The sequence below is a fragment of the Lissotriton helveticus genome, chromosome 9, assembly GCF_964261635.1.
Source record: "Lissotriton helveticus chromosome 9, aLisHel1.1, whole genome shotgun sequence".
In the NCBI taxonomy this organism is placed as follows: Eukaryota; Metazoa; Chordata; class Amphibia; order Caudata; family Salamandridae; genus Lissotriton; species Lissotriton helveticus.
The window spans coordinates 925279741-925291935 of NC_136070.1; positions in this window are offsets into that span (position 1 = coordinate 925279741).

Genomic DNA, 12195 nt, shown 5'->3' on the forward strand with positions numbered 1-12195 from the left:
AGATATGGAAATCCTCATGTGAGATCCTCCCCTCGAACTGTGGGAGACGTCTCAAGTGGGCAAGAGTCGCAGCAGACGAAGCTAGGATGACACAAGCTGAAACCATCCTACTACAGGCTGAATCCAAGTTTGGTGCTTCAAACGGTGATAGTAAGAAGTTCCTATCACTATTTTTAGAGACAGTAACAGCACTAAGTGGGCTATTCACCATTTCGAAACCCAGCGCCAACAGCGCTGTAAAAGGCGTCCAGAGAACAAACGGAAAGTGGTTCACAGCGAATTGCCGAAATGCTAAGAGTGATCTCGTGGCCGCAGTAAAAGGAAAAGACCAAGCTGCCATCAGGTCTGCAAGGAAACTCTACAGGAAATCTGTGACTGAGGCCAAGCGGTCATATGACTTCAACTTTTGGAGTGATCTAACGGAGGCAAGCACAAGGAAAGATGCCAAGGGGTTTTGGGACTTGCTAAGGTCAAGAGACAAGCCCATAGATCACCAACTGACTTGTAACATCCCGGGTGCTGCCTGGTTTGCCCATTTTTCGAACTTGTATACAGCGCAAACAGGGTCCCCCCAGCCAGATTTGCTATTACGGTTCAGTTCCACAGACCTCCCACCAAACGAAGTTGCATTCACCGCTGTAGAAGTAGCGAAGGCAATTAGTTGTATTGTTCCCAACAAAGCGGCAGGCCCGGACGGGATCCCGGGCGACCTGATAAAAAATAACCCCCCATTTTGGAGCAGATTAATTGCTGCACTTCTTAATGAGGTTACGTTGGGGGGATCTTTCCCTGACTCTTGGAGGGGCGCTGAAGTCGTCCCCATTTTCAAGAAAGGCAACAGGGAAGATCCAGCTAATTACCGCCCCATCAGTTTGTTGGACACAACGCAAAAGGTGGCGGGGAAAGTGGTATTGGGCAGGATTCTGGAGTGGGTGGACGACAACCAGATACTATCTGATTTCCAAGCGGGTTTTAGATCAGGGACAGGCACCGTCGAGCAGACTTTCCGCCTTTTAATGCTCTATTGGAAGGTAGTGGTCCTAGGAGGAGGCAGTTTATACTTAGTCTTTATAGACTTAAAGACGGCCTTCGACCTGGTCCCACGAGCATTATTGTGGAAAGTCCTTGACGGTCTAGGTCTACCTCCCTACCTTCTGGCCTTATTGGTAAAATTCCATGCAAACAACTTTGCTCAAATCAGATGGGGTGCCCTGGGAGAAAAAACACCGTGTATCCCAGTAGACAGGGGCGTCCGCCAGGGGTGTGTGCTTGCCCCCACTCTGTTTTCGCTGTACGTAAATGGAGTGGTGGAGCATCTTTTACAACATCCTGCAGATGCACCATCCCTGGCCGGAAGGAAAATCCCGACGCTCCTGTTTGCGGATGACACCCTCCTGATTTCGAAGTCACCCACAGGCATACAGGCGCTACTTACCAGCTTTAAGGCGTTTTGTGATACCAAGGGCTTAGCAATAAATATTGGCAAGACCAAATTTCTTGTCCTCAACCCCCCGAAGAAAACTGTTAAACCCCCCACTCTAGACTCCGTTCCATTAGAACGGGTCAAAGAATTTGACTATTTAGGCATACGCCTCTGTGATAGCATGAACTGGAAGGCCCACCACCAGAAAGTGTTTCTAACCCACAAGAGGGTTGTTGGCGCTCTACTTAAAGAACAACGCGCCTCCTCAACAAAACCGATTGGGCCACTTCTTGACATTTATAGGGCCAGGGTTGTGAGTGCAGCATTGTATGGCGCAGAACTTTGGGGAACCCAGAGAGTGGACACTTTGGCCCACCTAGAAAATAAATTTCATAAAGACTTGATGAGGCTACCCCAGAGCACTCCCACAATCCCACTCTTGCTCGACGCAGGTACCCGCTCTATCTGCGAGCAAGCTAAATTACGTCCCTTATTGCTGTGGTCCAGAATTTGGAACGTTCCTGAACTCCACAGCTATGCGGATGCCCTAAAAGACGTTTTGTCCCTCCCTGGCTGGCACAAGATCACCTGGCTTAGAGAGGTTAAGAAGGCACTTATCTTGCTTGGTCTAGGATCTGCGTGGGAAAACAAAACCGCACCTCCCAAACAGGAATTGAAGAGGGCCTATTGGTCTTGGGTCGATAGTGAGAGACTGGGCAAATCTAACCATCCAAAAACTGTTGCCAACTTCCTGATGGTAAAATGTAAACCCTCCAGAGAAGCTTATATGGACCTGATCCACAGTCCTTATGATAGGGCTTTATATTTTAAATTTAGGGTTGGGGTTTTACCTTTATGCCAGTTCACTTCTACCTGGAAACCACCCTTGCAAACTGTTCCCGACTGTCCATTTTGTGAGCTGAAAACAGAATCTGTTGCACACTTTTTATTTGAGTGTCGAGCCTATTTGGCTCCCAGACGGAGGTGGTTGAAGCCTCTTTTCAGGAGCCTAGGAACCCGTTCACACCTGGAAGCTTTGAGAATACTGCTCTCAGACACAAGTCCCTTCTTTGCCATCTGTTTGGCAAAATTCCTAGGATGGGCTTGGCGTATAAGAACCACTAAAAAACTGATGATCCAATAATGTCTCCCCCTTTTTAACATGTTTTTCTTGTCCAAATGGACAGATCTTTTTTAAATGTACAATGAATTGTAAGTTGTTTGTTCGATTATTGTTTTATACTGTGATGTTTCGCTTTTATGATATGTTTTTTTATATCGAAATAAAGCTTACTACTACTACTATTATTCGATATAAAAATATCATAAAAGCATTTACAAATCAAAAGTTTAAAAACTCCGTAGAAAAAGACATACATAATAGTCGTAACATGCATCATTGTAAACATTTTAGTGTTAAAAAGTCCAGAATTCCAGAACTAAATCCTTGTGCCACAAAAAGAATAAAACATGTTTTTATCTACAGTAATTAATTTTAAAACCATAAAAAATTTCAGTGAAGGTCATACTACACATTCATGGAGAAATTTAAAATCCTCTTTGAGTAAAAAGGAATAACAAGAAGGGGGTGGCCAATATTATATATAACGATACTATTTCAGAACCATGTGGCTAGTACACTATACAATTTTCTCTTTAAGGCATAAGCTTAATTTCTTTAGCGGCCTAAAATTTATGGATAGTTCTGGCTTAACACTTCTTTCCCATAATCCTTTTACGAGTCAGCCAAACGCTTCCTCAAAACTTGGCTACTCCGCAGATCATTAATGAGGATGATGTATCAATTCTCAGAATGCGGAGTGCAGTGCGAATATTCGTTGGGCCTAACATTTTGCACACCGGTTTGAGCCATTTGGCTCTGGCCAAACTATAGGACGGGCACGCAAAGAAAAGATGGGCGATAGACTCATTGTGGTGGCCGCAACCTGGGCAAGCCTCGGGAGGCAAGTTTGGCCCCTTCCAGACCGCTGTCACACTATTAGTAGGGAGGGTTCCCAGTCTCAGTCAGTTTAAAGCAGCAGCACAGTAATAAAGGTAAACACAGTCCTTTATAGAGGTAATCTTGTCCTTCATTTGTGTTCTTTTACTCCTAAAGTACTTTCTGGTTGGAGTCTTGCAGTACCAGCTTGGTAATTGTTGGATCTGTTAAATATTTAGCTAAAGCTTTGAGAAATTAAAATACCTATTTAATGTATGAAACTCAAATGCCAAACGTTTCTATATCTAAACGGGGAGCATTCTCAACTTGAGGCAGGTGTCTTAATAAGACTGTTACACAATAATCCAAACTTATAATTCTCCAGCTTGGATCGTTCATAGATTCACATGCTTGAATCATTCCCCGTAGTCAGGCTGGAAATCACCTGGCATAAAACATTGTTAAAAGGCACGTTGAGGACAAGAGCAATGCCAGGGTTGTCACTGAAGGGGCTGTCAAATAAACATCTGCCAATGATGTCCAGCAGTCTCTATGAGACAGTCTCAGGTCTGGCCAGCTGCCATCCCTATTCATCTGCGGCCTAACGACTTGCTAACCTCAGTTCAATCAGGAGTACATATTGAGAATGCTTTAAGAGACACAGTACCAACAAGGGCTGTAGCGGATCATGGATAGAGCTGGACCGTGCTGCACTTTTATGAATCTAAGATAGCGTCTGTGACAATCCCTTTGGTGTCATAAGGGCCATTGGTTGAGTATGGCGAAGCGAGGCTCTGACTGGAGGCTGTGGGCCTCCCGAGTTGGCACCCCTCTTGCTTGAACACGAGTGGGGAGCAGACAACGATGGCATTCTGCAGTCTGGATGGGGGACGGGCTCAAAGGCCTTCATCAGCCTCCCCTAGGGTTTGCCAATACCGTGACCCCTGGGCCTGGACTGGATCGTGATGACTATGGCGATGTGAGCTGCTGCCTAAAATTGTTTGAACAGAGTGTCAGTAGCTATTAGAGATAAAACAGTGGGTGCAAGCGGCCTGGAGGGAGAAGGCCCCAGCACTCCCCAGGCTAGTTGCCGTCAAAAGTCCCTCATGGTGGTCCATCCAGGCACTGCCGACCAAGCAATAAAAGGTACCTTTGATATTGGGGTGCCACATGCCCTTATAACCTTGTTGGCCCCAGGGGATAACCTTCTAAGATGAGATTGCCCTTAAACTTGAGCAGTAAGATATGTGTGGACATGGGTGACCCTGAGCTAGCCATTATATTAAAAATTATGATCCTTGGAATACTCCCCTTTTTCTCACCTGCTGGGGGTGTATACAAAACATTTGGTATAGAGTGCGTCCCATGACTTTGAGAGTCCCAGTGGCCTGTTTTAGTTGAACTGTGTTGATGTGACAGAAGCGGTATACCAGCTGTTTTCGCTGCTTAAATAGAGGGACATTATGGTAAGCTAATTCTATTTGTAAAGCACTTGTCTCACCCAGGAGGTTATCCTTTTGCTGATAAGAAGGGGCATTGCTGGCAGCCCAGTGTGGAACTTATGAAAATAAGCCAACTTTTCAGTTTCCTCCTGAATTCTGGGACTGATCTGGTAGCCCTAATGTGAAGAGGGTGTACGTCCACGCATTAGGAGCCAGGTATGAGAAGGCGCGGCTGCCAGCTCTGGCCCTTTGGGTACAGTAAACAGTGACAAGCAGGAGGTTAGTCAAGGTGTCTGATGGGGTGTGGAAGCTGCTGTTGTTGTTCAGGTATATGGCGCCTAAATTGTGTATTGCTTTGTATGTGTATGGGAGTAATTTAACTGCATTTGTGTATGGGGAGCCAGTGGAGGGCTCTGAGGTGGGAGGAGATGTTGCTGCATGATTATAGGTTGAGTGTGATTCTAGCTGCTCTATGTTGAATGGTCTGGAGCAACTTGGTGAGTTGGATGAAAATTCCATCATAGAGTGCTAATCCGCAGTCTAGTTTGATGTTGATGAGTGCTTGGGTGACTGTTCAGCAGGTGTAGAGAGGAAGCCACCTGAGGGTTTTCCTGAGAATCTTCAGGGTGTGGAAGCAGGAAGAGGCTATTGTCAGCCATGATTCCCCAGGTTCCTGACTTTGCTGGAAGGGGCTGAAGTGGGACCAATTTCTGGAAAGTTGAGGACCATAGAGCCGGGTCCTTGCCGAAGACTACTACCTTCATCTTGAGTGAGTTGAGTTTGAGGCAGTTGACCTTCATCCGGAGGTTGACATCTGATATACACTGAATTAAGTTTGGTTTGGAGTTGTTAGTGTCCTTGGAGATGGAAAGGATGGGTTGTGTCGTTGGCTTATGAGATGATATTGATTCTGAAATTTTGCACAATGTTGGCCACTGGCACCATGTTGATTTTGAAGAGCGTGGGACTAAGTGAGGATCTTTGGGGGACTCTGCAAACTTGCTTGGTGGGTTCAGAGGTGTAGGAAGGTAGGTAAACAACAAACAGGTGAAATGGACCTAGGGGAATTTTAAAGACCAAGCTCCAATATGCTCCCTATAGACTTACAACAACAAATATATTGGAGGGTCTGAAACACAGACTACGCTCAGTATACCCCAGAAAAGAAACCTAGGACAACCTCAAACTCAATGTATCTATCAAGGGTCACCCCTACATTGGTCATGGAAGGATACCCATCAGTCACCACACGGAACCGCCCTTCATCATTTGGGATTCCATCAAGACCGTGCCAGAGATGGCCATACAACTGTCAGGGTCGGGGGTCCAGATGTTTAAAAGGAGCTCCTCCGCCGGTCAGTAAGGTCCAACTACGGTCTTGCCACTCATGTTCTGAGGAATTTAATATCAAAACAAGGGGGGACTGATGTTACAGTGCTCAAAAAATTGTTGAAAAACTAAGAAAGTAATACTATGAAAAGTGATGTTAAAACAAGATGGAGGGGTTACTTATAACTTTATTCTGGTGTTACCCAACCTCCTGATGTTAAAAAGTAGTCAATGACAGTCGCCAATTATAGACTGTCTGAATGTTCAAGGTGGTCGACATGTTTCAGCAATATAGCGACAGATTCGTCATTGCTTTCTTCAGGACCAAACAAATTATGGCTACTGCGATTTGTGATGTGAGAAAACAAATAAGTGCTCAAATCAAAATTAGATACAGAAATCACCTGATGACACTAGGTGTTCATCTCCCTCTTTACAAGTTCTGCTGAAAGAAGGAAACAAAGAAGTATAAGGCTTGTACCAGGGTGTATCATGAGATAAACCAGCGCGTTACATTATGATCATAATTATGAATAATAACTGGTATCCTGAATGTCTACATATATCACTATATATTAAGTGCTCTTATGTTTATCATCGGGCCTATACCTGTGACTCACAATGGAAAAAAAAGGAAATAGCCCATCTTACCATGCTAGTAAGAGGTATGGACCTCACCCCACCTGGCCACGGCTCAGGAAAAGGGGAAGCACCGCTCTATGATGGAGAGACAAAAACATATACCAACAGGTTATTATTGTCAAATCCATCATCCACTTGTATAACTCGCCATAGCCCGCCGAACCGAGGCAACTCTCACCACAGACCACACGGCAACACCAGACCATGTTCTTAAGTAGTCATACGAAATCTACCATGTAATAAACTCTGGCTTCACGAAATGACACTGACTCGTGCCGCATAAGTTATCAAAAAGGACCATCATTTGAAAGCGCTAGTGAAATGCGCGCAGGATACCAAGCGATCAGCATTTCTCCGGCCTATGGTTCGAGAAATGCCGACTTATCTGAAGGATACTACTGACGTGTTACGCCTTTTGCCCGAAATTGAATTTGATATGAGTACTGATCTCTTGGTATCCTTCGATGTAGAGGCATTATATACATCAATTCCTCAGGATGAAACAATTGAAGTGATTCAGTTCCTACTACAGTCGAGAGACCTAGACAGTATTACTCCTGTGAGCTTTATCATGGCCTGTGCCACTTTGGCCATGAAAAATAATTTTTTCCAATTTGAGGACTCGGTGTACCTTCAGGTGTCTGGCACCAGTATGGGGAGCGTTTACGCTCCCAGCTTGGCAAATCTATATGTTCATTCCTTTGAACAAGAGCACATACTGGTGACCACTAACCCCTTCATTGAATGTATAAAAACATGGAGAAGGTACATCGATGATGTCCTAGTGGTATGGCGGGGCACTGAGGAGAGATGTCATGAATTTTTATCCTGGTTAAATACCAGAAATGACTTCCTTCGTTTCACAATTGAGGTAGGCAGGGATCGATTAGCATTCTTAGACCTGCTAATCTCCGCAACTCCAGAAGGTCTACAGTCCGAATTATATAGGAAACCCCTAGCGAAGAATTCCCTCCTTTGCTTTGACAGCCATCATCCCAAATCCTTACGGGATAACCTGCCCTACGGGCAGTTTTTAAGAGTTCAGAGAAATTGCTTGAATGCAGAGGCCTTTAGAACACATTCTTTGGCTCTTAAAGAGCAATTGGTTCTAAGGAAATACCCTCCCAGATTGGTACAACGTTCTCTCAAACGTGCCCGTAACAACAATCGGACAGCTCTTTTAGAACCCACTGTGCAGAAATCTCCACTAGAAAGGATTACTTTTGTGACCACCTTTGGGACTCTGTCGAATAACATACAGAAATTGGTCAAAAGGCATTGGTCTATTCTTAATTCAGACAGTGTTTCCATCCAGAGCCCTCTATTTTCGTTCAAGAGAGGGCCTAATCTGAGAGACCGTTTGGTACATACACGACCACGTGAAGATAGACCTAGGGCTCTAGGTTCACTGTGGGACCTTCATCCTGTGTTAGGTCATCATCCCTGCGGGATGTGCCAATCCTGTCCACAAACAAGAAAGTCAACCGAAATAGACATTGGCACTGCCAGACCGTGGGTTCAGTCCAAGTTCACAAACTGCAATAGTGAGAATCTAGTGTATCTGATCACTTGTCCCTGTGGACTGAAGTACGTAGGGATGACCACCCGGAAAATCAGAGTGAGGATCTCTGAGCATAAGAGCACAATCAGATGTAGGAGGCAAGCTACCAAACTCACTAATCACTTTTTAGACGCACGACATCCTTCAACTGCATTTCAATGGACTGTGATTGAGAAACCCTACATTCCGTCACATGTCACTGATATATCCAAATACCTTTTGCTGAAAGAACAAAAATGGGTGTTCAAACTGGGTACGAATCGAGTGGGTTTGAATGATGATATATCCTGGTCGACCCTATGATTAATGGTGATTGATCATATGAATGTGTCCTTGCTATGTTTGAGTAATGGGCTAGATATTAACATACTACATGTGAGTACCATTATGGGCATTTTTCATTTCATCATGGAATTTGGTCCCTTTATACTGATGAGCCATCATACGGACTATGGTAAAAGAGTTTTTATATTTTCATACACCCTAATGTACATTTTCATACACCCTATTCCTTTAGCATTGTGGCTGCGATAATTCATGGTGAACCCTGAGCACTCGAATATGGTGCCTAATGTCAAGTAGTCTGAACATCTGGTACTTGACGATTTGTAAAATATTGTTGTTCTGTATGTGTTGGTCATATTCCGTTTTGTCAGTTGTGTTCGAACATGTGAAATCCATAAAGTTGCCAGCCTGTATTGACCGGGTTTGTAAACTCGACGAAGGACACAGTATCGTTCTACAAATGATGCACTTTGAGTGGCTGAAGTCTGTCTTGCTGCAGCCTATCAGAGACCATGAAACATCAGGGAGAGTTCACAGCGTCACGTGAGTTGTTTTGGCCACTCAGGCGGCGCTTTATATTTGACAGTCTCACCATCCGTCGGTACCTCCCCGATCGGCTCGGACGCCGATTTTGAAGTACCGACGGATAGGTAAGGGGGCTTGTGTCTCGCGGACTCACCGATCTGGTATGAGTCCTTTTTGCTTGCATTCTGTGTGGATGTGAGAACTTTGATATGCTGCCGACTAAGATAGTGCAAGCGAATTACTTAACAGCTGAGTCTACCTTAAACCGTCGTCAATACACCTCATTTTGCGACACTCTAACAGACAATAGGTCTGCGCGCATTTTACTAGCGCTTTCAAATGATGGTCCTTTTTGATAACTTATGCGGCACGAGTCAGTGTCATTTCGTGAAGCCAGAGTTTATTACATGGTAGATTTCGTATGACTACTTAAGAACATGGTCTGGTGTTGCTGTGTGGTCTGTGGTGAGAGTTGCCTCGGTTCGGCGGGCTGTGGCGAGTTATACAAGTGGATGATGGATTTGACAATAATAACCTGTTGGTATATGTTTTTGTCTCTCCATCATAGAGCGGTGCTTCCCCTTTTCCTGGGCCGTGGCCAGGTGGGGTGAGGTCCAAACCTCTTACTAGCATGGTAAGATGGGCTATTTCCTTTTTTTTTCATTGTGAGTCACCGGTATGGGCCCGATGATAAACATAAGAGCACTTAATATATAGTGATATATGTAGACATTCAGGATACCAGTTATTATTCATAATTATGATCATAATGTAATGCGCTGGTTTATCTCATGATACACCCTGGTACAAGCCTTATACTTCTTTGTTTCCTTCTTTCAGCAGAACTTGTAAAGAGGGAGATGAACACCTAGTGTCATCAGGTGATTTCGGTATCTAATTTTGATTTGAGCACTTATTTGTTTTCTCACATCACAAATTGCAGTAGCCATAAGTTGCTTGGTCCTGAAGAAAGCAATGACGAATCTGTCGCTATATTGCTGAAACATGTCGACCACCTTGAACATTCAGACAGTCTATAATTGGTGACTGTCATTGACTACTTTTTAACATCAGGAGGTTGGGTAACACCAGAATAAAGTTATAAGTAACCCCTCCATCTTGTTTTAACATCACTTTTCATAGTATTACTTTCTTAGTTTTTCAACACTTTTTTGAGCACTGCAACATCAGTCCCCCCTTGTTTTGATATTAAATTCCTCAGAACATGAGTGGCAAGACCGTAGTTGGACCTTACTGACCGGCGGAGGAGCTCCTTTTAAACATCTGGACCCCCGACCGTGACAGTTGTATGGCCATCTCTGGCACGGTCTTGATGGAATCCTAAATGATGAAGGGCGGTTCCGTGTGGTGACTGATGGGTATCCTTCCATGACCAATGTAGGGGTGACCCTTGATAGATACATTGAGTTTGAGGTTGTCCTAGGTTTCTTTTCTGGGGTATACTGAGCGTAGTTCGTGTTTCAGACCCTCCAATATATTTGTTGTTGTAGGAAGGTAGGTAACATTTCTGTATTGTTTCTGTGAGGATGGAGCTGATCCATTGAAGGGTTGGTCCATGTATTCCTGAATATGGAGGCTTTGGTTGATGATCGGGTTGAAGACTGTATAGAAGGCTGCTCAGAGCTCAAGAAGGATGAGGATGCAGTATCGACTTAGTCTGTATGTGGTCAGTTGTGGCATTGAGAGCGATGTTGGAGCTGTGACTAGGTCTGAAGACTGATTAGGATGGGTTCAGGAAGTGGTTTTTGGCTAGCTGGTTAGCTAGTCTCCCATTGATCAGTTTCTCCAAGACATTTGTTGGGTATGGAAGCAGTGAGATGGCTCTTCAGTAGTGGTAAGGTAGCCTTGGTTATGGAGTTGCTGTGGATCGGAGTGAGGGCGGTGCAAATGGACTCGAGTACTCTTGCGGAGTGCGGGTAAGGGTCCAATGCGCTTCCGGGTGGATAAATTGCATAACAGTGATGGTTTTCTGTGGATGATGGTTTGCTAACAGGTTAGAGTGGTTCCTGGAAAGCTGTCTTCATCTTCAGGCAGGTATGTCGGGTGGAAGGATTAGGTTGGTGAGTGAAGTTGTCGTAGTGATTGCTTATCTTGTTGCAGAAGAAAAGTGTAAGCTGGGGCGAAGGAAGTGGAGCTGGTAGCGGGCATGGTAAATTCCTTTATGATGGAGATGCGTTCCATTGCGCTGTTATCTAGCCTTTCTGTTATGGCTGTGCTCTTGGTGGTCAACTGTGTTGCTATTTAAGGACGGAAGATTTGTAGGTTTGTTTGTCACTGTCGTTTTGAGTAGCTCCATCAGCACTCGAATTGCTTTCAGTGGTGCTTGTTGCATCAAAGGTGGCTGTTGTACCAGCTATCTTGCGGTCTGGTCCTAGCCGTAGCCTTGGTCTTGAGAAGTGCCAAAGCATCTGTGATGGCAGTGATGCAGAGACTGAAGTTGTCAATAGAGCGGGCGAGGTAGTCCTGGTGCGGAAGGTGTTATTCTGTGGACCAGGCTTCTTCAGAGATAGTGTTCCAGTTTTGGTGGATGGTCTTTGAGTAAGGTAAGGTTCTTTAAAGGTGGTTGAAGTGAAGATCAAAGCGAATGAGCAAATGGTTGCTGCAGGTGAGAGGGGTTTGCTTGCCAAATTCAAGTTAGTCAAGATGGGACCTAGCAGGTGGGTGGAGTCAGGTGAGAGGAGTCTTTTACCCCCTGTAAGCGTTGGAATGTGTTCAGACTGTCCGGAAAGTTGTTAGTGTTTGGGTCAGTGAGTTACCCAAGGGGGAATTTGAGGTTGCTAAGCAGGATGAAGGAGCTGGAGATGAGTGGGAGGGAGGATATGATGTCTGGGATGTAGTTTCCAAAGCCAGCTCTTGGTCCTTGTGTACAGTTTAGCTTGGCTCCCATTCAGGGCAGTGTTTTTTGGAGATGCTGAGTTTGAACACTAGGTATTTCAGTTAGCTTCAGCTACGGTGAGAGCACAGCAGATGTGTTCCTTATAGATGATCGCAGTTCCTCCTCAGGGTTTGCTGGGCCTGTCCTGTAGTG